This window comes from Falco cherrug, chromosome 4 (assembly GCF_023634085.1).
Source record: "Falco cherrug isolate bFalChe1 chromosome 4, bFalChe1.pri, whole genome shotgun sequence".
NCBI lineage: Eukaryota > Metazoa > Chordata > Aves > Falconiformes > Falconidae > Falco > Falco cherrug.
Window position 1 is genome coordinate 21,612,234 of NC_073700.1, and position 25,932 is coordinate 21,638,165.

At 42.3% G+C, this 25,932-nt stretch overlaps 1 protein-coding gene across 2 annotated transcripts in view; it reads left to right on the forward strand.

The window, feature by feature from the left end:
* Positions 1-25,932, forward strand: part of LOC102055836 (contactin-4) — a 339,085-nt gene that overhangs the window by 18,831 nt on the left and 294,322 nt on the right. For both annotated transcript variants that reach the window (XM_055709999.1, XM_055710003.1), the window contains exon 2: positions 20,103-20,147. The gene's annotated coding sequence lies outside the window, so the exon portion shown is untranslated. The remainder of the gene's footprint in view (positions 1-20,102; positions 20,148-25,932) is intronic.

Consider the following 25,932-nt stretch of genomic DNA (forward strand, 5'->3'; position numbering starts at 1 on the left):
CACCCCCCTTATGCAAGTACCGTGCATATGGTGCATGACATATTATTTAGTGGTTGTGGGGTATATAACGAGGCATTCTGGAGTCTAGCACTGATGAATGTAGAGATAAGCTTTGAGTGCCAGACCATAGGAGTTCCTCAATACAGCTGAGGAAGGATCAGACCATTTCAGTGGCTGCAGCTGCCCTGCAAGTGTTAAGCTTAGGCTGTGGATGCCTGGTCCGTGGGGCACCTGCATCCTTCAGAGCGGGTCAGCGGGTCCGAGAGGAAATCAGGGCAGAGACTTGGTCTTTACCTGTCTGCGAGCTGTCTGTTACGGTGGTGGTGTGACACAAAACCCAACGAGCAGCAGTGCTAGGCTCCTACAGGCCACTCGCTGACATGCGAAAGCATCTGACAGGGCTGTGACCTGGTCCTTTAAATCAGTAGGCAGGGGAATTAATTCACTGTTAGCTTTTTTGGCACTGTAATATTGCATTCATGCATAAATAATCTCATCCTAGTTACCCACTTGCTAAAAACCTCCAGCTTCTGTCCTCAGCCTTCCAGATATTTGCATTAGAAATATTCCATCAGAGAAGGTACACATGCTTGAAAACATCTATTATTTTCTTGCCTGCCTCTCTCCTGGCATCTTGTCACCCAGCCTGCGCCTGCAGCTCCCTCCTGCCTGCGGGCATTGCTCCCAGCTGCACCCGGCAGGCTGCTCTGCGTGGCTGCCTGCTTCAGCTCCAGGCTCTGCACTTTTAGACAGCGCAGTTCTTCTCAGAAGCTACTTCCAGTACATCTTTTTTTTTTTTTTTTTAAATTTTAAAATTAAAACTAGCTTTTTGAACCTTAACTTTCCTCCTTTGCCACTCTACTACTACCCTAAGTGTACTGCTGAAGTTTTTATGCAACGGTGCTGCTGTCTTGCGATTTTCCTTGGATCTCCCTTGGTCTTTTAACATAATTATTTTCTAATTACTACTGGTAGATTTTGTAAATTAAGAGTATATAGCTTGTTGATGTTGCTGGCTTTATTCATTGAATATAATAATACAAGAATATATTATAATAAAATCATAATGATATTTGATTGAGTGTAATCCAAACAAGCATAGGAACTGGGGTGTAAATCTTTCAGATCACTCAGCAATGGCACATGGGAACCCTAGCAGGGCTGGAGTGAGCCATGGAGGCTGGGAGATGTGCAGCCCCTGCCAGGCGTTTGCCCCCATCACAGGGGGTTGTCAGGTGCTGCACCCCCTGCATGTAGCTTGGCTCTCATATATATAGCAGGAGGCAAATTATACTGTGATATCTTCTCAAGATCCCCAAAGTGCACGTATGCCTCCTTGGCGTGCTCCTGGTTGTTTTCAAGGACCTGCTTTTAAGATAAAATCACATCTGCAAAGCTCCAGGTTTGACAAAACCTCCGTACCGCTCTTTGCAAAAAGCAAGACTCTGGTGGTGAGCTTCTGCATCTTCCATTAGGAGAGGCTTCCCAAAAAGGTTTTTTTGAATGATTTCTTGATAGCTGGCAATCTCCTGAATCATTTCTTATACATAAATTGTTCTTTGAGGTGTTTTGTTCCGTTAATGACTGCCACCAAGGTCAGTTTGTCACAATTTCCAGCCTGTAACTTGGAAAGCGGTGGTGGCTGTAGGTCTGGCCTGAGGAGCCAGCCTTGTGTTTCCCACTATGAAATAGTGGGCAGGTCACCTCAATTTCTGTGCCTCTGTATTTTCCTGCCTGGCTTTGTGGAGGTTTTTTTTTGTCGGTTCCTTTGGGATCTGATAGTCTTTGAGCTTGAACAAAGTGGCTGATCCGAGCTCTGTTTTAATCCAATGATAAATAGCTAATTTTGGAGGTTTAGGTTGACACAAGCCACCTTGGAGTGTCAGACTGTGAGACTTTGGTTTCCTTCTACCATCAGATAAGGAACAGATATTTCCTGTAAATCCTTTCTTAGTGTTCAAGTTATACCATTAGAGCATTAAGTCAGACACATGACACCCAATTTCAGAGTAATTCCTAAGGAAAAAGCACATTATATTTTTTTAATGGGCTTCTCAGGACTGACTTTGTTTCTTCCTGGTGAATATGAATTCCAGCAAGTTCATCTGAATTCTGACCTTCAAATACACAAAGGCTGTTTTTTAGAGCAAGAATATGGTCTTTAAAATTATGTACTGTCCACATGAATGTCTTCCTCTCTTCCCTTAAAGCCTCCTTAGAGTGCAAGAATAGAACTGTTTTAAGTGTTCCCAAAATTCATCTGTGTATTTATGAACTACTTGCATCTTACAGAGATACTATTCATGTCAACCCCACCAGTGCCGACCTTTTCTTTCCAAATGGCTTATTTGGATTGTGTGCCGCATACAATATAGTCGCTTCTCTTAGTCTCCTTTTCTTCTGATTGCTAAGTAACATGAAGCAGATCGGAGAGACTTCTCGTGATGTACTGTGTGGCTTGCTATAACAGTCTTTCCCAAGCACCTTGGTTGAATAAATATCCATTGAATAACTAGAGAATGTATTCATATTCTTTGTATTTTGATTTATGTTCTATCTTTCTACCTGTGCATCTTCAAGAGTAATTGCCAGTTTTCACCTCCTACAGAGAAAGTATAATAGAGCTGAAGAATAAGTAAAATGTGCTCTGTTTCTCTCTCCCTCCCTCTCTCTTGCAAGGGAACCTTTATATTCTTACCCATGCATACGCTAATACTTTGCAAACTGAAAATCATAACCTCATTCTCTGCTGGACCTTCTGTAAAAAGCAGCTCGTATGCTTTCGGTGTTTCCTTGTGGCGCTTGCCAGCTGGAGACCTGCACATAAAGCCGATTCCCCTTTATGAAATAAGTCAGCCCAACTGTGATGTAGTAAAGGTATCCCAGATGAATACGAAGGTTGGAGCCAGTATGTTCCCTGTTATAGACATCGTATTCCCATGCACTGCTGCTCTGATAGCATCGAGACTGCATGTCATGCATTTTAATGATCGTGCCAGTACAGCATCTCTGAGAGGATTACTGAGCGGGCTTCCTGTGATGGGTGGCAAGTTCCTTTCTGTCATCTGATGCAGGATGCTGCTAGGGGTGACTGCAGTGTGAAATGTCCCTGCGTGTTGGTAAAATATTGCATTAGACATGAAAACACTCTTGAAGCACTGGCTGTCATTGCTCGGCAGGGACCTCTTCTTAATCTGAACAATGATAAGGTCAGTTGGGTGCAGCATGATTTTCCCATCAATTAGTTCAGTCATACTTCTAACAAGCCATATATAATCATGCATGTTTAACCTGCAGGTTACATGGCCTAGCTAGCTGTGTGACCTACAGATCATAGAGCTGATAATTTCTTATTTTGTAAGCAAAAATTTGAATAGAGATCTCCAGTTGCATTGTCCTGTCTCATGCGTTGAGGTTTCTACCTCACTACTAACCAAACCACAGAAGTAAAGCACGTGCAAGCTTGACCACCATGCCCTGGTCTTATACCTGACCCCTCAGGGAAATGAAACCAGAGGCACGCTTTGCTTGGGAGCCTTTTCTTTCCATATTAACCAAAAAACAAGCTCCAGGTGACCTGATGGGTGCTCACAGTAGGTTTCTTCTCAACTTTCTCCTTCCCTGTGGTCATGGACGCTGGGAGAACTCACTGTGTGCTCATGGGTATCTCACTTGCTGCAGACATCTACGGAGGGAAGATATGTGAGTCCCCCTCTCCCTCCCTCCATCCCTCCCTCCCCTGTGTTGCAGACCTCTGTGTTTGATCTTAGCTCAGTTTTGTAGCACCAAGATACACCAGGCTCTGGCTTAGAAGGGAGTGATGTAAAAGCTGGGGCATGGGGAAGATATTCGCGTGCTAGAAAGTGTGTTCAAAGCTATTGGAGCGTTTGGGTTGGATGTAGAAATTACAAAAAAAAATAAAATACATGGTTATAATTTGAAAAAAGCCAACTTTTCCTATAACAAAATAGCTTGTTATGGGAGCCTGAGATAATTCTGTGTCTCTGAGACTACCAGCAGGGAAAAAATAGTCAGAAAATTCCCATTCTGCTTGAAATTCACTATCTCTGAACACCCTAAAAATCCTGAAGATCTTATTTATGGATGCATTCAGAGCTGCTTAAGCAACAGATTCCTCCGGATTGTCCGGTGTTTATGCATTTCCCGTTGGATCTATTCATGTTTCAAATTTGTGAAGTTACGTTTGTCATTGGGGTGCAAAAACCTCATTCAGAGAGAATTGAGACCTTAGTTTTTAATAATCCTTCTGGCACCATTTTTATCTTTATTGAGGAAATAATAAAAATTCAGCCATTTAGAGTACCAAACCGACCTCTTTTTGCAATGTGCAGATGTAGTTTTAATCACTCCATGCCTTAACAACCCTAGGAGGAATTCATTATTTCTGTTGGCACAGCATGGTGCACTTTCCCCTTCCACTTGAAATATGTTTCTCACTATTTGCAGGATGAAGTTTGAAAAGTTTAATTATAAAATGAAAAAGAAAGGGTCATAAACCAGAAGGCAAAAAAAAAATTCAACTGTTGCAGATTTATGTTGAAAATTACTTTAAACGGTTGAGGTTGGCCATGATGTTCTGAGTGCTTATACCAAAGAACAGGTTACTGTTCTCTTCCTACAGTGCATTGCCATGTAACTGCCTAATTTGACACTGATGAAGTGTTAAATTATCTGTTGGAGTTCTGGCTTTTAGGTCAGGTGCATTTAAGCCGAACTGTCCCATCAACTGAACTGCATCTTAAAATCCTGGAAGTCATTATAGCAGGGCTGTAACATCAAGGCTTGATTCAAGATCACGGACCGCGCGTGGGCTGGTACACCAAGCGTACGAGCTGCTTCATGGAATCCCAAATCAGCAAAACGCAGAGAATGAGTAATAAAAACCTGTGCTTGACGCAGGCACTAATGCAAGGAAAAATAAACATCATTGCGAGGTCAACGTCGCCAAATTGTTATCCTTAGTGTATTATAACAAAGTAATGAGAAACACCTTCAGCCTCAAACAGAAGTCAATAGAAAATCAACAAACGGCTACCACAAACATCTTTTTTCTAGCAGGAGCTGGGGACAACAGGCAGACGCTTGGAAACAACACAAATACACACATAGAGGCATGCACAACCTTTAAGAAAAGGACAAACACATTCCAGTAAGCAGCAAAACCACCCACTGCTGTTATTTTATGAATAGATGGTAGATTTGCCTTCTGCGTGTTGGTGAAATAATGAAAAAATCCTGGGATTTTGCAGGCGTAAAATTGCAGACAGTTTATGTTTATAGCTGTAGACGGCCACACAAGTGAGACTAAATTGAGTGCCGGATGGAGCTAAGAGGAGCAGGAATCAGAAATGCAAGTGAAAGATAAGGTTGTAAAAATTTCTGCCTCCAAGGCTAATCAGGACTAAGTATCCTGTTGCCAGCAGCCAGGAGAATGTTGCAGATAACAGATAGTGATGGAAATTATGTCAGATAATTATGTTGAAAATAACAGCAGAGGGGGTGCGTGCTGACTCAGACTATTGTCACCTGCTTCCCCCCTTCGCCACCCCAGAGCGGGGTACCCTGCTGCCAGGGCTAATGCTTAACGCCCCCCGTGGGGGAGGGTGGGAAGCTCAGTGATGAGCTGTGTGTAATACGTAACATCTAACATGGTATTCAAAATGTAATCGTGCTAATTTGCAATTGTAAATCTCCTGTTATCAATTAATTTACATTGTACAAGTAACCATCTGATTATCTTTGTGCATTGCTGTATTTACACTGCAATTTAATTGTAAGTAATTAGCATGTAATTGCACATAGTTATTTATACCTTGTAAAGAAAGTGATGTATTTATATGTAGTTAAAATAATTGCAGTTGAGAGCAGATCTTTTGACTTTTTTTCCTTTTCAATGTGTCTTAACAGTTTCTGTGGCCAAAATTGCTGTTGTGTAGACAAAGTTGGGTCTCCTTTGGGTGAGTGAGGAGAGCTTTCTGGGAGCTCTTAGGCATGTGGGATTGCGTTTTGCTTTTGGCCTGTATCCATTTTCCACTTTCAGGTATTTTCTCTGTCTCCTAACACTACTGGCCTGCCCCTCCTTAAAAAGGGAATTTAGTAGACGAGAGGCTGGGTCTCTCGAGTAGCAATCCCAGCGCATCCCGTGAGGAAGCGCTGAGTGACCTCCATTCTTGGCATGGATGAATGCTTTCCATGTAGCAGCTCTAACAAAAAATATTACCCTATTACAGTAATACCTGCTAAGGGTATACTTTATGAATGCCATTAAGGGCAATGGTGGCTTTCATGTCGAATACTAGTGATGGTAATTTTATTCCCCTTGCTGCTAGCCTCGCTCCCTCGGTCCCCCATCACCCCAGTTAGAGTCACTCTGATGCCAGACTTCACAGTCACAGCCCGTTCCTTGCCATCCCAGCCTACAGCCCTTGTCCTTTTAGGAGAAACAGAGTGTTTTGTGAGTGGTACCGTAACAGAGGATCTGTGAGATCCAGTTAGGGGCTTTTGTCCCCCTTGCCACGTAGCAGAAAGCATACCTTGGTTTTATAAAAGCTCTGGGAAAAGTTTTGCGTCGTTACACGTGCTGCGATTTGTCTGCTGGGAAGGGTTTTGGAGGAGGAGGAAGACGCCCCATGCTGCTGCCTGCTCAAGGCCAGTTCATTAGCATTTGTGTTTCTCTTATCTGAAGATGTGGGGGAATGTTTGGGATTCACAAAACAGCTCTGAGTGGCACGAAGGATGCTATTATCTTGCAGGATAGTTCCTGTCTCCTCTTGGGCGGGAGCTGCTGGGTGCCTTGGTAATGAAGGGTTTTTTCTTTGCTTTGCTGGCTAGACCCCTGAGTTTAGTAAATGATTTTATGTCCGCTCAAGGAGAAATATCTTTTCACTTCTCATTGCTACTTCTGCATTTAAGAAAATAGCTGCCGGCCATGCCACTGTCAGGTACATATTGTCCAGAAACGTTATGCCATAGCAGTCACCTCATTTCAGGGCCCGATGGAGAAGCTCCAAGAGATGCCTCTCCTGTTCTGCCCGAGTGAATGGTAGGTGGCATCAAAGACATGTTTCAGCTCAGCCTTTGTCATCACTTAGCATTTCCCCATCTCCCCGTTTCCACACAGGTGTGGGAAGGAATCTGTGTTAACAGTAGCCAGCTGTGTGACTAGAAGGTTCTCTGTCCCCTGCCCAGCTGGGCATAGTTGGGAGGGTCAGAGCACACCTGGAGTGGGGTGGGAGCAGATGGAGCTCTGCAGTAACTCTGAGAGGAGGTGGCTGGCAGACGTCGGGTTCTCCTTGGGGGGTGAGCAGGCTGCTGCTGGCCCCCACTGAGGGGCAGAGCTGGAGGGGTTCCCCGGGACCTGCTTCTGGTGAGTTGGCGGGGGGGTCCCCCTTCTGCTCAGGGGAGACCTGTGCTCTCAAAAGGGTTTTGGGGGTTGTAGAAGATGGGGGGGATAAGCCTTTTGCTAGAGGGTAGTGTCTGTCTGAGGATTAACTACAGCACTGGGTAAATGGTGCTGGTGGAAAAGCAGGGTCAGGCTCTGTGTTTGTTTGTGTGACTGTTGAGCTCTGTTTCTCAGAACTTTTATTTTCCTTACCCTGGTATATCCTACACAGCTCCCTTGGTGTGTAGATAATACTTTGGCTTCCTGAAGATGTGAGCACATACCTGGAGTTAATTACTGACTTGCTGCTTAGTGTCCTGCAGACAAGCCCTCTTCATTTATATAAAAGAAACACGAGTCCTGATATGTGCTGGAGGGCTGATGTGAAGACAAGAATTAACAAACATAAGTTGCTGAGAGGTCTCCAGGTGTGTTGGTGGTAGTAGTTACTATTATGTCAGTCAGAGAAGCCTTGTAGCTAATGAGACTCCTGTGGAACACTTTTGTATGCTCTTGACCTCTGGAAGGTGGTCTCTAATATCTGCTGTTTTGGTGGTGGATGTAAATAAGGATTAATAGGATTAATTTGTATTCAGAAACATCTAGGAGCTGGGCTCTCACTGACTCATTGGGGTCTACTTTAACAGTGTACTTGATATTTATTTGCATGATTGGGTTGCAAGCCATACACAGCATACAGTGGTCAGTTGGGGTCTAAAGCTGGTAAAGACCTTGGGGGATATTTTATAACTCCTGCTCAAACTATAGAAAAGTACATGGCTTTACAATGTTTTTCACTGGAGCTTTTGCGTTGGTGAGTTCTGTGTTGTGTTGTTCCTGGCTCTCCGTGCCATTGTATTTACTTATTCCTTCCTTCTCTTATACTACATATATTCATATTTCTATGCATTTCAGTAAGCATGTGAGAGGAATACTGAAAAGAAATAGGAACAGCTTATCCAGTAAATAAGCTGCTAGATAGTTGTTGTGTCTGTCGTGCCCGCCCCCCCCCCCCCCATCTCTCTTAAACAATGACTTATTTTAGGTACTTGGCCAGTTCCCTTGTGACTTGCTCAGGGGATGAGCAGTCAGGAGCTGTTGCCCAAAAGAACCCCCTGACACGCCTCACTCCCCTAATCTGAGACAGCCCAGTGCTAATCATAAACTGCTTAGCCTTTGAGGATTAACATCCTTAACATTGCACAGATATAAGAAAGTTCATGTTATCAGTGTTCATTTAAAAATGTGTAAATAGCAGTGGATGGCTTTTGGAGGGGGGGAACTGGCTGTTTTCATCAATATATGCATAAAGTGGCTACAAAGCCAGGTGAAACTCCTGCAGTGCCGTGGTGCGTGACTGCAAGCAGCATGTGTGAGGCTTAGTCCCTGAGCAGCCTTATCCCATGGAAATACTAGTTAAGGCATAGGTTTCAGTGTACTAGCGAGTTTATGAGCTGTGTAGAAATGTCAAGTCAAACAGCTGCCTACTAAATTATTCAGTTTATTGATAGAATAATGACTTTGAAGGTGGAGATATTGGACTTAACTCTTTCAAGAGGGGTGGGAAGGGCAGATGAATCAGCTGCACTTGATTCCAGCTGGATCATGGCAAGATCCCTAATGTTACATGCCACCTTTGAGCAGTGGATTCAAGTAGAATTAAAAGCAAAAGATACTATCGATTTTGATGCTGATGGGAATTTTAAATTAAGTGCATTTTTAGTAGAACTGGCTAGGAAATCAGAAGCTTAGAAAGATGGGCTTACTTGCCGAATACCTAAGCTTTTTTTTTTTTTAAAAAAAGGAAAAGCTATAACAGACACTTTTTTAAGAAAAACGTGTATACTTGATGAGATCAAAACTTCTATAGAAAGTCCATATACCTTAAGACATTTGTAGAAAAAACTTTGACCTGCCTTGCTTTAATTTCTCTTGAGTGCTTACTAGTCGACTTTGTTGCAGTGGTAATAGAGGCTTCACACAGAAATCCAGAGTCTGATTTCTGTAGATGTAACAAAACAGTTTTGCTACTTGTTTCTTTATCTCTAAGCTGCACTTGACCCGAGGCTGTAGGTATGTATGTTATTTAAGATAACTGTAATGTATGCACGAAGTAATAAAACGTCAGCTTTATTGAAACTTTCAGAGTATGAGTGCCTGTCTTGATAGAGCTAAATTTCTCAGCACGTTTCATGTGGGATATATATAGAGATATACACAATATACTTATACCTTCTTGTGAGAGGTAAGGTATTTCCATTTTGTACAGGGCCCTTCTTATTTTTATGAAGAAGCACATTAATGCATATGTAGGTAACTTTATACTTTCTGTGTATACCTTGAATATTAACACTTCATATTAGATGCTATGAAGATCTTTTCTTATTTTCAGATTTTTCCATGTTATGGGAAAGTTGGTACTCTCCTTTTGGCTTTCAAAACATATTTTCACATCACCAATCATGGCCCGGCAGCCACAACAAATCTGTTTTACTAATAATAAATGTTTGGTGGAACAATGTAATTAACCAGCTGGCTATTTTGCCGTGGAGGCTGCATTTAAGGAAGTGGAGCTGCTGGGAGGGGATCAAATCCTGCTCCAAACTGTTCAGGCTTCCCAAGCATATGCTGCCAGGAGCCGGCCTGGCTGGGTGGCATCCAGGATCCTGGGATGCTGTCACTGCCGGCACAGCTGCAGACCCCTGGTGCTGCCTCTGGCAACGCTGGGGTGCGGGGTGCAAGCTGGAAAAAGGTGCTGCCATTTGAAAGGTTTCAGCTGCATATTGGTGAAATGGAAAATAAGTGTGCAGGTTTAAAAGTAACCTGCAAGGGCTCTTGGGTTTTGTCTCTCTTGAGCTCCGCTCATCCATCGCGGTGTCTTGGCCAAGTGTGAACGTTGGCACTTGCTGTTAACACCAGCCACGCTGCAGCGTAGTTTCCACTCATCTGTAGGGGGTCAAAGCTTCCTCCTGTTTTTTAGTTAGAAAAAAGTTGTGAGTTTGTACTACCCCCACCCACCCCCCCCCCCGCCCCCTTAAAACGCAAATATTTTTGAAGTTTTAGAACCAAACGTCCTTTTCTTTTTACAGCTTGCTTTTTCTTTCCTTCTTTTTTTTTTTTTTTTTTGAGATCCTGGATGCTTTGCCCTTATTGACAGTACTCAGTACTGTAATGTAACTCTCCTGCAGCCAGCTCAGATCCTCTGCATATCAGTGGGATCAAAATGCAACCTAGTGATGCTTTGCTGCGCTCAGGATCACATTTGCTCTCCTAGGTGTTCTGCCTATGCAGCTCAAAATACGACATGGTTGGCTCAGTCTTTTATCCTGGCTTGTGGGATTCATGGTTGCCAAGTCCCAGTCCTGACCTTCATAAACAGGGTTTTGGGGGTGTTATTTGTGATCCTCGAGCAGGTCCAGCTGTGGCTTCCAGCCCTGCTCCTCTCCTTTGATCCCTCTGCCCTGTGGGCTGCATCAGCTTAAGAGACCATTGCCCCAGCAGAATGAAGCCGCTGGGAGTCTTAGCCTTTGAGAAGCATGTTGCTATTAGTGTGCTCCTGGTATTGCGTGTGGCCTTAGCTCTTGCTAGAGTTTGTCTCAGGTGCCAAAGGATCAAGGCAGGAGTACCTGTTACTAAGGGCAGGAAAGAACCCAGCTGCTAATTGAAAAATACTGGGCTTTATGTTCCCTGGCACTTAGGATGGTACCATGACCAAAACAAGCGAAGAACTTCCCCACCTGCACCAGCTTTAATACCTGTGGAAGATGATGTTGTGTGTGCTTGGCTGATGCTACATGGACCACTGGCTGTATAAACAAACGTGGCCTGCTTTTTAAGATAACACAAATTATCCGTGTGTAAAACCACAGCCTGAAGGCATGACTGTGCTCCACAATGACATGACTGAGTGCTGACATGCTAACTTTTATAGCTAAATTCATTAATACTTTAAGATTACCTAGGGTGTAGGCGTAAGGACTGAGAGCTGCATCGTTGGGGTTTTTTTTTTGTGTGCATCCTGTACATCTATTAATGTAGGCAAACTAATTGTGTGATTAAGATGAATAGGACTGAATAATGGAGAAGACATCACGGCAAATTGATGAATCTGAAACAGGAGGAAATTGTTGAACCGATATGTTCGCAAAAGTAGAATACAATGAAGGGGAGTAATTTATATATATATTAAAAAAAAAAAAAGGATTTTGGCAAATCCTATGCTTATTATATTTCCTTTTCTTTTCCTCTAATTTTCCCTGAAAATAATACCACTTATTCATGATGCTGCTGCAATAATTGAACTACTGGAAGGAAAGGAGGAAAAAAGCTACCCATATAAATTACTACTTGAGACCTGTTCTGTTTTGACAGATGTCAAGGCTGGGTAGCTTAGCTTGTTCTACTGTTTGTATGAAAAGGGCTTGGTATCACTAGGACGCAGACTAATAGCTTTCTGTGCTTCTGAATGTGGATAGATTACATTGCAACAGATTCCTCCCCCCTCTCCCAGTCATAACCTAGTGACTCTAAGAGAATAAATTGATAAAATATTCCCCAGTTCTGTTGCAGGGTATTGCTGCAGAGTAGGAATTGTAAAGAGAAAGAGGTAGCCTGCCTGCTGGATGAAAAATACTTGAGGTCTGTTAGTGTTTCTGTTTAGATTTAGAAAAAAAAACCAGTTACAAAATTAGTTGAAATCTGAAGGAAGCAATTTGCTACTGTGTGTTAAGCTCCTCTGATTTTACAGGTGGTATTTAGAGGGGGTGCTGGTTGTAGGTGGTACGTGTATGTGGGCCTTCACTTAAACATCTCTTGCTTCAAAGTATTTTAGTCTTATTGTTCAGGACTTATTTTTTTAAAGGTATAAAAATAAGCATGCAATTTGTGCATTAACTAGATGGCACTAAATAAATGGATTTCCTGGACTTTTGTCTTTATGTACTGCCTTCAGTTGTCACAGATGAGGGACAGTCTCATCTCTGCCGCTTGTGTGGCACGTACTCCTTTGGCTTATTTCAAATGTAAAGGTTTTGCTCTGTTACTTCTATCAGCCTTTCTGGTTTTGCTCCTGCTCTCTCGTTTTTGGCTTGTACTTGCCTTGCTTTGCTGTGTGCTGCTACTAAATACTGAGAGTTTTGGATGTATTAATTAGCGTCATCTATAAATGGATAAATTAGAAGGAACTTGGAAAACTAAAGATTGTGGTTTGTTATCAGTTCTTCATTATTTTCAGGTATTTTATGAATCCTTTGGAGGAAATGTCTGACTGAGATATAATTTCATAACATGGGTTTCTGATTAGTGATGGAATTACTCTGAACAAGAAATCCTGAATGCTGTTTCCAGGGAAGTGACATTTATTGTACCCGAGTTGCTAATGACATTCTTCTGCACTTGGGAAGTTTTAGTGAGGCTTTCGCTGTTGCCGTGTGTACTAGTAATTTTATTGCACTTACTTGCTTTCCTTGCCGTGCCCTGCTTAGAGCAGACTGGATAAGGTAAAAATATTTTTTTTATATAGTTCTCTGCTGAATATTAAGACTGCAAACGGTTGGCAGTTCATGTATAGGTTTCCAATTCTCAAAATACTGTATATAAGCACCTTTTTTAGCTGGCTGTTAAGGTCAAGGTGGCTTTTGTGGGTATTGCTTCTAGCTTTCCCTGGTGGCATCCAGGACTTGCTAAATTGATTGTCTTGGAGATTGATTATGCAACAGTTGTGTTTAGTTACAATTCAGCACTTTAAAAAAACAAGAGGTTTTTCTCCGGGCGTTAGACGTAGAGGTGTTCCCTTGGTTATCCGCTGCCTCTCCACGGAGCGGAGCGCTGCTCTTCCAGCAAGGCGCCTGCTCTCCTGGCTTCAGCCTGGGCTGTCGGTGAGCCTCCAAGAGCAGGAGCAGCCTGCTGATATCCCTCTGCTGATATTCGGAATGTGAATAAATGGAAATACAATGGTGCACGGACTATTGAAACTTCAAATCCACCTCTTTGTTCCCCAAGACTTCAGAGAGCAATAGGATTAATAATAAAAAAAACCGCAAACACTCAACTTGTTACATTGAGGCACCCTTGAGATGAGCAGGCTCACCCTGGTGGCACCAAACACGCTACAGTTTGTGATAAGGCCATTAGGAACTTTCTAGTTCAATGTTGCAGCCTTGATTCTACTTTTTATTTTTTGGTGGTGTCACTGTTGCATCTTCTGTTCATTGGACCTTGATCTGTGTTGGTTGAATAGATCCATATAAAGCCAACTATCTTTATGCTGTTGCTTTTTTGTGTAAAGTAATGGGGGTGAGCACCAGGAGGTGTCTGTTCTGGGGTTGGTGTGGACGTGTTTAACTTCAAAACCTTCTGCAGGCTTCATGTATCGCCGCGCTGCGTGACCCAGTTATGTAACGTAGCGACTTTTAAGAGAAACTGGCTTAGAAAGCAAAAGACCTTGGTTTTTTGGAGAATGTGGTGCTGAGGGAGTATGTGGGCGATCTGAAATGTCTTCTGGTTTACAAGGACAAGGAACAAATTAAAAAGAAAAACAAACAGTTTAATGGTGATGGAGCTGCAGCTCTAGCAAGTATGGACTGTGGGCGTACATCCATTTTATCTAGTTGCAGAAGATTATTCCTCAACACAGAAGGTCATAAAACTCTCACTGCTGAGTATTGGAAGATAATCTCGCTAAAAGTTTAAAATGTTTTTACCAGCAGTAAATATTTAAGGCCTTCGTTTACAGCAATCAGGGGACTATGCGAATACATACCTTAGCTTGCAAATAAGCACTAAATTGTCACCTCAAATAAAAACTGAATGGTAAAATGTGAAATTAACTGTCAAGGTTGCTAATTATTACAAGTTGTGTAGACATTAATTACTTAGTACCTGATTATTTTCTCTATAGCTGACCTTTCTTGTTTGGTATTTTGTGATTGGTTACAAATGATTAGAGATACTCTGATCACTTATAATTTTTGCTTCTGGCACTTCAATCTCAGTAAGAAAAGATTTAATATGAGAGAGTGATAGGAACAAGAAATGAAGGGGAACTAATGGTCTCCTCCTTTCCCTGGTAGGTATAGCCTGTTAACTTCTGCTTGTTCTTTCACGCAAAGAATCGCTCAGATGTGACATTGAACAATATCCTTTGTGCCGTGTCCTTCAGCTGAGGCAGGCGTTGGGCCAAGTAGAAACTTGAAAAGAAAGCACAGAAATGTTGAAAGATCCCATCTGGTTTTTGTGAAGCTGTGGTGGACTCATGGACTCTTCTGGGAGTCAGCAGCCAGCAGAGTGGCTCATGGGCTGGGGATGGTCTGGAGAGCTCGTGCAACCTCCATTCCCTGGGGAGAAGGAGCTAAACTTGGGTCTTCTATGGCAGTAGAGCTACTGCAGGGGCTCTTGAGATCTCATTAAAAATTAGGAAGATTATAAACCTGCAGCTTGGGGTGATGGTGGATAAAATGTGATAGTTTCCTTAGTGAGGAGCTGGTACAACCCATCCCCGTCTGTGGCTTGGAAAACAGGCTGCAGTGATGTTGTTAAATCTTGGTAATGAAAAAAAACATGCAAAAAAACCTGACCCTCTCTGAAGTGAATTTTCCCTTTGTGTCATCAAAGCCTGACATGTTCAGTTAAAATAACCTTTGGTAAGTGGCTAGGTTGATGCACTATATGCAAATGAGTGAAGGATCTCTTAATCAGCAGTTCAGAGAGACTAGAATATCACTCATAGACAATGCAAAGCAATTTAATGCATTTCATTACTTTGTGTTTAAAGTAGAAAGGTGATGAACACGTCATCCTCTCCGAGTGCCACCTGCTGTAGTTATTCCGGGCTTTCTACTGATAGATGCACACTTCACCTGGATCTCTTTGGGAAAATAGCTTTGAAGAACATCTTCCAAACAGGTGCCTCTTCCCTGCATAGTCAGTAAGCAGTTGCTCCGCGCCTGTTCCTACAGGGCAGGGAAGCCCATTTTAAGTAATAGAAGACAATTTTAAAGGTTATGTAGCTTACAGGTTCAATTTATGAACCAGCTGATGAATCACTTCAAGATCTGACAATCTCTCCAAAGAATTCTGGTGTCTAAAGATTTACTATCAATATGCATCATGCAGGTCAATGTTCTCTTCATTTGTAGAAGAAAATGACACCAAACAAGTGGCATTGTAAAGCCTAAAAATCCAATATGAATGTGTAATGCTCATCCCCACTTGATGAGACCAAGGCATTTTGCTACCTCAAAATAACACTTTGAAATATTTAATTTTCACTTTTTTTTGTGTTGGGATAAACCACATGGGATCTCTGTTTTCATAGCATTTTACTTTGAAGTTAAACCTATCAAACCCTGAGAGAGCTATAATGGTGATTAGGCTTTTTGGGTTTTTCCTCCATGAAATAGATTACACTTGCAAAACGCTTTTGGCTGACTCACTAAACAACGTTTAAAAGCGCAGGAAATACTTCTGTGACAAATGTGCACTGGATTTATATTTCAGCTTCAGAAAACTGCCTTTTCAGTTTAGCTCCCATAATCAATCTGTTGTGTTAATAACAATGTTTGAATTCACAAACAGGAGGCAAGCCAAGGGTTCGAACGCGACTGAAGAAGGGCTGCGCTATGTCTCTGCTGCAGCTGGTACATGATGCTAGATAAATCGTGCGAGACGTGTGCCTGGTGCAAGGAAAGGATGTGGCTGATGCCCGGTGCCACCTTGGCTGGACCACTTGCTGGTGGTCTGTTGATATAGGTAGTAAAGCTGGGCGATACATCCGAGTTGGTCTCCTCTGGCTGTTTTTGAGAAGGTGGAAGAGGGGTGTGTGTGTGTGGGGGGGCTTTGCTCTGAGAAATGTCCTCCAGGAGCAGGAATAGGGACAGCAATAGGAACAGTTGCAGGGAACATCTTTCCTAGTGAAGGTTGGTGGGACTGCTGGGAATGAAAATAAGGAAGAGCAGGTTCAGATGCACTTGGTTATTAAATAAGCCTGTGTTAATAAGCCTACAGGATAGCAGGCTTGTGGTTCTCCTATGTCTTAGCTTTTTTGGAAGAATATTGCATTTATAGAAAGTGAAATGTTTGAAGGGTATCAAGTTCATATTGGAAAACAGAAGTGGAGAAAGCTCTTAAATGCTATATAGGGGGTTTCAGATACAGACCTGCAGTCTGAGGGCTTCTGGAGTGAAGCACAGATGCAAAGTCTCATGGTTTCCTTATTTAAGCTTTCTTGAAAATGGGATTTGGAAGATAGGACAAGACTAGGCTGTGGTTTGGCAGGCAATACAGGAGAGTGCTGGAGTAAGCTAGTTCAATAAACCTAAGCCCAGAATAGAGCTAGAGACAGTAAAAAGATGAAAAAGCATCAGCAAATTAGTTGTTGTGTGTGACCAAGGGAAATTTTTGGCTAGGGGATTCAGAGCCTGATGCATCAGTAACATTCCTGCCGTGAACCAGGCTTGATTTCCTTCCATAGAGAAATGCCATCACCCTTACTCTGCAGTCTTACCTCGCGTAAGTGCTCTGAGGAAAGATGCATTAGGAACTGTCAGCATTTACGTATTATACTAATAAACTTCCAGGTGGGAAATGCACCTCAGCTTTCTGTGGGATAGCTTCTCTCAGCTTGGTCTGCATTAGTGTGTCAATATAAATTTGGAACGTAGCATGCGGATTTCTGCTGGCAGCAGACGAGAGAACAGCGCTTCAGGCTCTCATCAGTGCGTCCTGTTGCCAGCTCCCAAAGAACTGCCTCCACCTGGAAAGTAGATTTTTTTTTTTTGTGCAATTACACTGTATTTCTGTGAAATGAAGTGGTGCTTCTCTGTTTTTATTTTCCATCATTAAGTGATTTTTTTCCTTGAAGTATGTGCTGTGCCTCTACATGAAGTGAGGGTTGCACAAACCTGAATTTCTTCTTAGGTTTCTTGGAAGCTACAGCTTTGAGAACAACTGAAGTGGTGACTGGGGAGCCACATTAAAAGAGTGTTGTTGCCTTTTCCTTTGGAGACAACTTCATATCTGTGTTACGAAGTTTTATTTTCAAAGCCTTCTGTTGACAAGGGATGCAGAAAATACTGAAGCTGCTAAATTCAGGTTTTAGTGTGCTGTCTTCCATAGTGTCACCTAGGGGAGAGAGCACTGTCTGCTTCCCTCAGTACCTGTTCCAGTCTGTTCTTCGCTTGGGATAAGGTGTGTGTTTGAATTGATTGGAAGCTATGGCCAAATCCTCCAGGCTATGGGGTTTTTTTTTTTGTTATTTAGCAAAATTGCTTGGGCACTGCTGAATGCTTGGGGGCCGTGTAATTTAAATGCCTTAGGTTTTCAAGCTTGAAAGTCCAGGCTCAGTGCTGCTTGTGAGGATAATGTACAATTACTTTAATCACCATCTGGAACACCTGACTAAGAGCAGCGATGTTCAGCCTTTTGCAGTTGTTATGGGATGAAATACTGTACTGAAAGTAAAACATTCTGAATTTGCCTGTTCCCCGGTTTAAATCAATATCTCTGCCAGTGCAAAGTGTTTTAAGAAATTGCCCACAGAAGTGTTTCTGTTGTTGGAAGCTGAAATTTCTGAAGGATTTGAGTAGGTGCATGCTGCTGGTTTGATCTGTTAAGTAGAGAGAAGTCATAATGGAGAGCTGTTTTTTTTAACCAGTCATCTGTTACTTCTACCCCCAAATTATTCAGTATCCAAAGCACTCAATGGGCACATGGGAAGATATCCTGCTTGTGTGAGTATCTAACCGATGTGAGCAGCTCCAACAGAAGAAAGCAGGAATAGGCTCAGTAGTAAGTGCGTCTGCTGGGATTGTGGGGGAGGAGAAAAAGGAAGATTTGATCCAGTGTCTCCCACATGTGCCAAAAAAAAACCCTCCAACCTAGCTCAATTACGCACTCCAGCATGATGGGGATTTAAAAAAACCAACAAACCCAAACCCAACCCAGATGCAGTGCTGAAGGTTGTGTGGTGGGTGTTGTGTAAGAAACCTCCCTTCTGCTTTGGCTCTCTGCCCTCTTTGCCCACGCAAGCTCAGGGGTCTGTCAGGGATGGATTGGCAAGTACAGAGAAGATCAGAGTTTTCCAAGTAAAAAACTGGGGAGCTTTTCTTTGTTTTCAGCAGCAAGGGATGGATTTGTAGGTGTCTTAAAAATATGCAGCGATGTTGGCATTGGAGCGTTTCTTAACTTGTGCAAGTTGTTCTCCTAAACTTTCTATGACTGAAGCGATAAGTCAAGCAGTTACAGTAAATAGAGTAATATTTTGATTGGTATGAAACCCTTCATTTCTTCTTGATGTCTAATTAGCGTAGCTCTGTATGTCAAATATTTATCCGCTCTACCCAGTGTTGTGCTCACTTTGGTGGTGCTCCATCTGGCTCTGCCTTCCTCGGAGCCTGTTCCTCTAGCAGTGAGCTTGCCCATGCTCAGCGCTGGCGCCAGATCCCAGCCAGTTGCCCATCAGGTCTCTTGAACTGGGAGGGAGCTCTTCTCTCCGGCAAACGCGGGTGGCAAGCAGTGCTGTGCAAAACCACGGACGGGCCAGCCTGTGACTCCTTTTGCTTCGTGTCACTCTGAAGTGCAGGCTGAGAAATGTCCTGCCAGGTCCTTCCTGGCAGCTGCTGATTGCTTGTGAGTGGTACGTCCTTGGTAAATGAAGCCATCATATGCCTGTAGATGACCAGTAATGTAATTCCTTGGCATAAAATCTCCCACAGCAGAACTGGTGAGAGCATGTGGTGTAGAAGCCTTTTGTATTCTCAGGGACTTGAGTATTGCCTGTGTTGCACACTTGAACAGGAGCAGGAGGGGTTCTCTGGCTCTAGTGGTAACCGCACCTCAAGTTACAACACAGCCGACAGCCCTTCAGTTGAAAAATGATGACCAATGTTTATCTTTAGGCCAAAATGTCAGACTTTTATTTTTTTGTGCCATCTGGGATGTGTTGATTGTATTTCTTGGCATGTTTGCTGCCTTACAGCGCGCACCCAGTTCTCATTTCATACGTGTGTCATGTATCTTCTGCATCTACCATATGTACTTGGTGTCCCATAGCCAGCTACTGAACATGTGACACTATCTGATTAAAAATACCTATTAAACAGGTTTCCCGTTGTTTTTCTCCTTTTCAAAATCTGATCAATGAGTAGTTTAGATATACTGGACTGCCTTGGGAAACAGCTGTGCTTCAGCCCTTTTTTTGGGATTTGGGTTGGTTTGTAGTCAGCTGGAGGTAGCCTTGAATTAGCAGCAATGGGGGGAGCTGGGGGGTTGTGCCAGCTTTGGGAGACTGAGAGCGTTTGAGCTGTGGGAGAAGATGGGGATTCACTGCGAAAGCCTTTAGGAGCCAGAGGAATTTCAAACCTTAGTGAAGTCAGAGTTGAAAAAATAAGTTTCAGGTAGTGCCAGGTGGAGAAGCTGGAGGGTAGTGCAGCGTCTGGAGCAGGGGCTGGTGACTGGTGCATCCTGGCAGGGGCCGCAGGCAGGGAGACCTTGGTGGACTTGGGGGGAACTGCAGAATTTTTCTACTGCTTGATTCACAGAGTGTCTGACCAGTTTCCTGCTTTTATCTTGTGGTACTATGAAAATAGAAAACTAAAAATAATCAAAGAGCTTCTTTCTCTTCAAGATAAGTTGATGCATATAAGAATGAATTGAGTATCAGTTTCAGTAGAAATGACTTTTCATGTGAATTTCTATTTTTCAGGTATTGGAAATCTGACTGAAGTCTACATATCATGCACTGGAGAAGGTAATAGTACTTCAATACTAATTTTGATTTGTTGGTGATTTCTCTTCTTAATATCATTGCATTGAATGTCAAAATCTTTGCATTGCTTGTGCTTTGGACTGAAGAATCTGCCCCTTAATTTCTCAGTACACTATCAGTGGGTTTTGTGTACCTTTTTTTTAAAAAAAAAAAGTATGAAAAGTCTGCGTTTAAGTTCTTTAGGGTGTATATCTTGCATTTATCCAATTCCACATCGGAAGGTTTATGGAGGATATGGAACAGCTTGCCTTTAAACAAGACAAACTTCAGAAAACTATTTTTGTAAATGTACCCTTGTTTAAAAGAATGTATGTGATATGAAGATTGAACTTCTTACAGAAGGATATTGATATCTTGTTACCAATAGTGGTTTTCTTCTGGTTAGGCTTTTATTTTCCTTGTGAAGAGGCTTTCAAAATTGGTGTTTGCGTAATCATTGAATGATTGACTGTATAGCTGAATTGGCCAAACAAACCTGTGTCACTCTGAAACTCAGATTTTCTTAATGGAATCAATATTCTTAGTTGAAAGGTGGGTTTTGTCCTATATAAGCTGAAATCATCTTGTGGGTGTTTTTATGTGGTAGTTATTGTTTTGGTGTTTTTTTTCCCCCTCAACCCCTGGAACAGTATCAAGTACAAAACACAAATTTAAGTGTGAAATAAGTTGCTCTGTGGAGTGGTCAGCTCTGGTCCAGCCAAGAACAGAAGGCTGTGCCCTCCTTTGCATCCCTACTACCTTGATTTTGCCCTGTCCAGAACTGCCCTGCCAAGCTTGGCTTCCATGTAGCCAATATCCACGGATAAAACTGCTATCAAACAACAACATGCTTTTAAGTATGAATTGCTATCTCCAAAGGAGGAAAAAAAAAAAAAAAAAACAACTTTCCAGAGCTTACAATGAAATATTTTTTAAAATATGTGGTTTTCCTTCGTAGTTTTAGGCATTGTTGTCCTATCTGTTCAGAGATGTTACAGATGCCTTCTGATCAAAATATTTAATCTCTTAATTCGTTTTTTTTGAGTGATTAGGAAGTTTCTCCTTAGTCCTTGGTGGTGTTTACAATGAAAACTGAATTACTGCTGTAGATCAAATAACATATTTTTATTCAGCCTGGGCCTTCTGAAATTTGCAAAGCTATCTTTGTGTGAGGTTTTCAAAGACAGTATGATAAATTCTGTGATGTATCACTTGCTAGTAGTCTGAAAGGAAAAGCTTATTTCTTAATATAAAAGATAACTTTGAATAATGGACTCCTCATCCCTTTGGACAATACTCCTAAATTAGCCTCAAAGCCCTTTCTCAGGTGAAATCTCATTTTCAGGTTCCCCATAGTAAAAAGGAGATACTGATACCCATTTCATTTGGAAAGTGTTTTCAATCTTGCTGATGAAAAGTACTTCTGAAGAGTTAGGCAACCTTGATTAATTGAGCCTGAATAAGAAGTGCAGGATCAAATTTCAGGATATTATTTTTAGGCTGCAGGCTTGTGTTCTGCATTCCAAATCCTTGAATGCCAGTTTGATAGCAAGTGTGAACGACTGGAGTAGACAGCTATATGCACAGTAGTAATGGCTTGCACATACTGACACCACTATAGACAGAAGAATGGAAATTGCTTTCTGTTTACAGAACAACATAACTATTTGGTAAACACTTCTCATTAGCAAGAATGTGATTAGAATTTGTGTTAAATGCCTCAGTTCTGTGATATATAACCTGTGTGGTGTTTGTAGTGAAGTGGTCATGAAAAAAAAAAAAAAGCTGAGTGTGGAGAAGTGCTCGGCAAATATTACGGATGCTTAAAAGTTCAGTGATGCAACGTGTGATGTTTAGGTCTGATAATGGGACCCTAAGCCAGAGCTGCCTTCTGTGGGAAGGGGGAGGCAGAATAGCAGTCTGATCTAAGCTCTGAGATGTCCTGAGCAGAGAGCTTGTGCAAACTGTGTCTAAAATTCTCCCCTTGCTGGCAGGGCTAGCAGCATACCTTGAGATCCAGCATTGTGCTTCCAAAGAAGTGAGCACAACACAATTTTTTAGGAAATTGGAGGGGTCACATGTGTTATGCTCAACAAAAATACTATGATGGGGACTGCAATTTTTATGTTTTATACACATTGCATTTCTAAGGGAGGGGAGGATTTGCTAACCCACAGTCCTGAGCGGCATGTGGTCCTTGCCAAGCCATAAGCAAGGCAAATTTGCGGTTTTGCTTCTGGTCTGGTGAGCCAAAACTGGCTGTTGCTTACCTAAGTGACTCAGTAAGTACAGATTTGAAAGGAAACGTTTGTGCATTGTAATAGTATAATTATAAAATTCTACTTTATTACCTGTCAAGCTAATTAAAACAGTTACAGGCTAACAGTCGTCTTAGCTTGTGGCATCTGTGCATTGTATTCAACAACCAGGCTTACAGTGTAATTTTAATTAGAAATATTACCAGCAGACACAGCGTAGCGTTGTGTTGGAGAAATGTCCTTGCCTGTGTAGGAATACTGAATGTGCTGGGTAATAGCTCTAAGAAAGGAAATAGTAAGGAATATGCTTTCTGCCTCATAGTCTGAATAGCAGTTAGTTGTGGCGTGGTTTGAAACTGTAGGGTTGTTCTTCCCCCACTGGCATCCAGCACCGAAGCGGTAGCATCCCCCTTGCTTGGTGTGTGAGTGTTTGTGTCTTGTTACCTGTTGGCTGCTGGGATCTGGAGAAGTGCCACCCCTTCCAGGTGGAAACTTGCTTGGGTGGAAGCACTGCGGGTTGGTGTGGAAGAGGATTACTTGGATATCGTCTTACTGTATGTACCTTACAGCACTCCTTCAAAGACAGGAATTGTCATCTCCAGACATCCCTCCGCTTCTCAAGGTCCATGGAAAATAACTGTCCTCCTTCCTAGGCTCCTTATTGCCAGGTGTCTGCCACCAAGTCCCCTTACTCTTTCCCTGATGCTCTCCTGAGTATCTGCTGTGTCCTTTCCTCCCTTATGGCCTCCTGGTTTCCTTCCCTCCTGGTTCCTTTCTCCCCCTCGGCACTCTCTGTGCCTGCCAGCCCTCTCCTTGGACACCTGCTTCTTGTATGTGTTGGGTTTCTCGTGCCACCAGTGCTTCCCTCTGTGTGGAGAGCTCAAACAATTAAAACTGAATTGGAAAAAGTTGAATTTGCAAAATTCCTATTTTTACAGTGGGTTTATTGGTATCTTTCGAAAAATGAGTGGTCTCTGCTTTCCTTGCCGTTGCACCTCAGATAATTTGGTAACTTTACAGTGGAATGAAGTGACAATTTTTGATACACATAAGTGGAGTTACAATTATTTCAGGGGCAGCATTTTGCTTGAGATGTCTCCTGTTTCTTATGTAATATTTAGGATGGAGTACTCCTGGCTTGACTCTTCTTCATAAGAGCGTGATGACTACAAAAGCACCAACTGGATACTTGAGAAAAAGTTGTAATAGTTCCGTTAAAAGTCACGGCACCTGCCCAGCTCTCCCCTGGCAGGCTGGCTTGGCAGCCCGAAGGTGTGCCCCGTGCCACAAGGAGCTTTCCCTTGGCTGGTACAGAGCTTTCAGGGTGTATTGTCTTTCAGAGTATGTGAAGATGTGTTGTCTGTGATCCCTGAGTGGGTGTGCGGAGCTGAAAATAACACCCAACGAACATCTGGTAAGGCAGCAATGCTCTTCTCTGCAGAACCTGATGGAAAGAATATTTCTGCACGAAGCAAATCTGCCCTTCTGCTCTTGCTTGATACTGAGAGGAGGTCCTGGCCTTACAAGAAGGTTAAGATGTCATGAAGTTTAATATACTCTGAAAATAGTCCTGCTAAAGCCACTGTTGGTTGTGATTGATGATGCATGTTATGATGGTAGTTCTGAATCTTGTGTTTGTGTGTGCAAATTGCTATTTTCCAGCCTTTTCAAGGTTGATAACTTTATCTTATGGTGCAGCCCATGTTTAAGGATTTCACGTTGCATTAGCCTTTGATTAAGGGGAAAGTAACTTTGATTAAAAGCCACTAACAGTGCTTCTGTGGACTGGCTTGGAATAATCTATCAATCATTCTTCACGACTGAGAGCATATTTTGGACATGAGGGTCACCCTTTGAGGATTAATTTTCTGAGATAAACAGCTAATAGCTGTTGGATTATTATGGTCAAAAGAAGTTGTTCTGGCATTTTTAAAGAGCTCATTACTGCAATAAGGACTTGCTAAACTGATCAGGTTTTAAGCCATTGCTTGAACAGCCAGGTCAAGATGCATCAACCTTGGTTCAAAGGCGTTATTGAATGACAGTTGCACACACCTCCCTGCTCCTGCTTGGGTAGAGGCACGTCCTGGCAGTTGCTTTTGCCTACTTCGCCATTTTTTTCCTATTAATTGAACTTTCTGCACCCTTTACGTTAGCAACTAAAATAACCAGTTGGCAGCTTTATTGGAGTCCCCTGTAAATAGCAGAATAAACATGTTCTTCGCAATATCTGGAAAATACATTTCACAGCTGGCTTATGTTTGTGGGTGGGTGTCACTGCCTGCTGCTTATCCTTTGGGCTTCAGGGTTCCTTTCTTCTGTCTCCATGTTGGTTTTTTTTGTTTTAGTTCCTGCAACACTGTCATCAGGTGAGCTTACAGGTGTAGAGGAGCAGTACGTTGTGAGGACAACTCCTGAACTGCTAGAAGATGGAGCCTGCTCATGGGTGTACAAGTGGTAGAGGCTGAAAGCAAAAGAAGTATGTCTGAGATAAACTACTTCTATTTAATAAAAAAGGCAGAGCCTTAAACAACAAAGATATAGGTAGCTGCTGTCAGAAGCACTACTTAAAAGGAATGAGAAACTGTCTTCTGGAGGGATTAGTGTACTGAGAAATAAACTGCTGTATCACTGGAAGCAAGCATTAGGTAGCCCTGTGAGGAGCAGGGAGTTGGATTTCGTGATCCCTATAGGTCCCTTCCAACTCCAGATCTGATTCTAATAGAGTCTAGAGGCTCTGCAAAAAAAAAAAAAAATAAAAAAATAAATCCTGCTGTAATTCAATTAAAATCACAGTAGGATTTTCTGTTTGAGATGGTAAATGCATGATTCTGTATCTCGTGGTGGCTGGTGCCTCAAAGGTTACTTAGGTGAGCGTAGAGCTCCTGAAAAATGCTGTAGTGAGAATTCTGGAATGACAGAATTCTCCATTTATTGACAGGTGCATTTTCCCAATGCGCCTGTTGAGTTTGGACTGCTGCTTGGTCTTCACGTATTTGACACTTCTCTAGTAGATTGTTAATCAAGAGTTGTACTAAGCACAAAAAGTAAATGTTTCTTCCTACAGGTGGGACGAGATGTGGCAGTGGTTTTGACCATTACCAAAACGGCTGCTTTGCTATCAAATCTTGTGTTAATTGTTTGAAATGCCTTGAATGTGCCCTTAGCAATTTTCAATAGCATCAATTAACATTTAGGAAATTAATTTCAGAATACTGGAATATTAAACATTTACTTTAGAAATGTAAATGAGGTGTACCAACTTTGCATGTCACATGCCCCTTAACCCAATATTCATAAGGCAAAAAATGCTAAAGTCAACAAACACAAAGATGTTTTTTGGTGCTAAAACTATGAAATATGAAATGATTGCTGCCAGTTTTGATGCTGCACCAGTATACTAAAGATACTTGCTCAGATACATGGTGCTGGAGCACCCTGAAACTGCAAAAGTGATACCTCTGGCTAGGAATTAGGAAATCCCAAACTAAACAAATGTCTGGATGAAACATCACAGCCTGTCTATCCCT